The following is a 4,438-nucleotide window of genomic DNA, read 5'->3' as shown; positions in this document are numbered from 1 at the left end:
CGTGCAAGTAAGAGAAAAAGGTGGTTGTTGGCCAGCATACCTTTCTCATCGACATAGCCTTCACTATGCTATCATTTTGCTTCACAGATGCTATCAAGTAGTTTTCCCCCCTGTAAAATGACCCCCACTGCTAGATATAGAAAAAGTATATTCACAGGAGCATACACATGTTTTGGTTTGTTGGGATAGTTTGAAGACTGTGTATATGTATTTGCTGATGCTTAGTTCTTAAAAACTAAAAAGGCGAGCACAGAAGCAGTCCATGAGGAAATTTGTAATGATGGAATGAGGATCAGTTATAGTTTCATGTATTACTCGATGGTAGTATGATGATTAGTGCATATTTTGAAGGATTTGTCAAGTATAGACTACTCTTGATTGGTGCATGTTTTTGATGATATGTGCACACATGTAATTGGTTGGTGCATATTTTTGTTGATGCTTACTTGAAATATGTTATCTTATCTCCAAGATATGGCATGGGCTTGTTGGGGTCAATGAAAATTTGCTGTGAGCTAGTAGTTCACATTGCAACAAATTCCTCACTGTTGGATTTCTGCCATTATACTTCATAATCATGATTTTACTTGTTGGTATGGGTAGTAATGAGTAAATAAATAGCAAGTATACAAAAGGGTGACTGTTGGTCAACATACCTTGATCGTTCTCATAGCCTTCACTATGCTATCATCTTGCTTGAGAGATTCTATCATATCCTCACTGGAAATTGGAAAAGTAACCTCCACAGCTACCTCTAAAAATGTTATGTACAACAGCTTGTTGGGACTTAAAAGACTTTATATTTATTACCTAATGGTACCACACAATAGCCCATCAGGAAATTTGTAGTGATCAAAGGCAGATCAGTTATAGTTTCATGTATTGCTCGATGAGAGCAGTCAATCATGGTTCATTTTTACATGGCTACTAATTGGTTGATTACCAAGTTTTCTTGTCCAGCTCACATAAATTTGCCAGTATTTGGCAATGCCAACATTGCTAGCAAGCCAATCATGATCTATCAGGATGAATGGTTCGATGCCAAAATTTGGCGTGCCAATATTTGGCAAAATAACAGATGTTCGCTACTGATTGGTTGGCTACAAACTATTTATGCCAATGTCACAAAAATATGCCATAAAATTGTAACTTTGAAATATCCTAATTGGTTTTGTCTGCCCAATGATTATTAGTCTAACCACTAGTCTTGACTAGTCGTGCGAATAGTTGTCGACTAGCTTTTACAGGTAGATGTTTATACATGAACTACGTACTTAGCGCGAAGTATGCGAAAAGATTGTTCACATTGTATGTAGTGCTAACAAGTCCTAATGGAATACTGATTTCATATATCAATAACTAACATTTGTTCATTGCAATGCATGCAACAGGTTTGAATGGCAAGGGAAACCATCCTCATCAGCAGTGAAGAGAGTGATCACCGGACCACCTCAGATGATGCTTCAGATTGCACTTCACGTGGGAGTGACGGCTAGAGCGGTGATGACGACACCTTTAGCGACTATGACACTGATAATAGTTCTAATGGAGATGGAGATGTGGACCACGATCCTATTTTGGCACCACAGGGTAAAGTTCTATATGGCTGGTCAGATATTAAATGAACCGTGAAATATCGAAAGTTGATGTTTGAGTGACACTTGATTACCACACATTACTCTGTTTGGGTTCTAGACGAGCTTCCAAATCAACATTGACTGAACTAGAGCTTTCATAGAGCAGTGTTTAGTTGTTAGTTTAAATAAATCAAATATTCAATTTGCCCATGTTTCTATGAGATATTGTTGGGTGGATGTGATTGGGTTATCTATGTCGTTCATTTCTTAATCATTGGAGTAGGCATTGATCATCAACCCAGTGCTGATGTTCTAGATCTTACGTATGAAATTATTTACTACTCTGTCATCTTATTTTTTTATACAGGTCCGAGATACCTGGTGAGAAGAGGAACTTTCGAGGATTGCATCTTCTACGGCAACCATGTATTGCTAAACCACGATCGGTGGGACTGTCTCAAATCCATAGTAAAGCAGTGCCAACCTCCCATACCATACTATGTCAGCACCGTCACTTGCTCAACAGTCATCAGAGGGAAGAGCAAGATGGTAAACACTTGGACTTTTCTTTTTGCAAATCATACTTCACAAGTGAAAATGCCATCATGTACAGACAGAGAGGAGGACGGGCGTGGTTGTGCAAATCATACTTACTTTTTTTGTGTGCAAATCATACTTAATTTTTTATGTAACATTATTTATTTCCCTATGCAATCAGTGCTTCTCAAAGGAATACAGTCAGGCCTACCTCAAAGATTATCCGCGAAAGCCCATGGTTGTGAGTGTCACCAACAAACATTTGGAAGGTAATAAAAAGGTATTGTTCAACATGGGCAAGAAGGACGAGCGTGCGATCATGACGAAGAACTGGAGAGAAGTCGTTGAGGGCGCTAGAATGAAAGACGATCAAATGGCTATCTTCAGGTTCATGGAAAGGAGTGGAGGTGGGCTTAGGGTGAACATGGTTAGTGGCATGAGGATTCTTTGACATATGGCAGTAGTTTGACGCTAGTTTTATAATCTGTATGTACTAGCCAGTAACTAGAAGTTGGTAGTATCAGCTTTTGGGTCTAGTAAGTGGAACTTACTAGTAATTGGTACTTGGTAGTAACTGGTACTTTGGTGGTATAACTTTTGGGTCCGATTGGATATGAAGATCGTCTAGTAAGTGGAACTTGGAAGTAACTTGGTGGTAGTATGAACCCTATGTGGCGTAATGTACTTGCTATGCAAGTCTATATATATAACGCACCCTGGTACCCTCCTTGATATAATTACCTTTATGGACTGCAATTATATTTCCTTTTTTTTCCACAGTGATGCTAGTATTTTTAAAATCAAATCTAACCTGGTTTCAAATGGATAAGATGCTACTTTCATTTTTGAACGAGGTTTTTGTGTTGGTGTCAGGACCCCGACTTAATGGCACACCGATCTAGCATGTAACACCTCATATCACTTTGCGGCCTCACGCACGGTATTCCCACGAATGTCGCCTTACCAGGCCTGGGACCGTTTGCGCCTTTTGGCACACATATATGATAGTGTTGCTAGCATCCATATGACAAGGAGCCCGGGCTGACATGGCTAGTCGTGAATCCAATGTGGCACTAACTTACAGGGATAGGCATACATGACCCAGCAACGAATGTGTCGGTCATCAGCGAGTGAATCCGGGCTGTAGCAACTGGGCTAGCAGGACTCCAGAGAATCTGGGCTGTAGCAGGCTAACAGGACTCCGGTAGACACCGCGTGACATTTCCCCGAAGGGACAGCCACAGGAACGAAGAAGGACACATGCCGACCAGCCTAAGTGTTTCGGAGCAGTAGCAAGCTACCAAGGCTCAGTGGAAGCACTAGGAGACATTTCCCGGTAAGAGAGGCTACCAAGGATAAACAACTAGATAGTCAGATCCCACACATACCAAGCATATCAATATCATACACACAATATGCTCGATATGTGCAAATACAACATGGCATCACAACATGACTCTACAACTCAAGTATTTTATTCATTAGGCTCCGAGGAGTGAGATATTACAAACATGGGTCTCATGACCCAACACTCAAAGCATACAAGTCAAAGCACAAGCAGAAGCTTAACATGTCTGAGTACAGACAACTACAAATGAAAAAGGCTGAGAAGCCTGGCTAACTACCAGAGGTAACAAGCTAAACGTCGAAGTCCATGCGGAACTACTAGTGAGACGGAAGTCTCTCTGCAAAAACATAAAATAGGCAAACATGAGTACAAATGTACCCAACAAGACTTACATCAGAACTAACTACATATGCATCATTGTCAACAAAGGGGATGGTGGGGTTTAACCGTAGCAAGCCAGCTTTGACTCGGTGGCTATCCTGAACTACGACTGCAAGCAACTCTTTCGAGGTGGCGCACACGAGTCCACATATTCACCATTTCAATACACCACTATGGATCTGCTCCCATCTCCCTACGAGAACGCCGTCCATAGCACTCACGCTTATCTTGCGCATTTTAGAGTATCCACTTTGACTTGTCTATGAACTGTACAGGCAACCCAGAAGTCCTTTTCCGCGGACACGGCTATTCGAATAGATGATGTTAACCCTGCAGGGGTGTACTTATTCACACATGCTCTCGCCACTTACCGCCATGTACACCTCGTGTATCTCGGCAACCTTCAAGCGGAAGCCTGGCGAGGGAGTCGGCCACGACCTGACTAACCACACAAGTCTCTCATCCAGGTTTATTGCCTATTCGGGTTCCATACGCAAGGAGATCCGGCCGGGGTGTCGCTCACGGCCCCAAACGATGTGTGTAGGGTTCCCAAGCCCACCATCCGGATGCCACTTGGTACACCGGGCCATTGTGC

The sequence above is a fragment of the Triticum aestivum genome, chromosome 3B (assembly GCF_018294505.1).
Source record: "Triticum aestivum cultivar Chinese Spring chromosome 3B, IWGSC CS RefSeq v2.1, whole genome shotgun sequence".
NCBI classification, from domain to species: Eukaryota; Viridiplantae; Streptophyta; class Magnoliopsida; order Poales; family Poaceae; genus Triticum; species Triticum aestivum.
The sequence above is the reverse complement of the archived record's forward strand: the minus strand, read 5'-3'. Positions refer to the sequence as shown.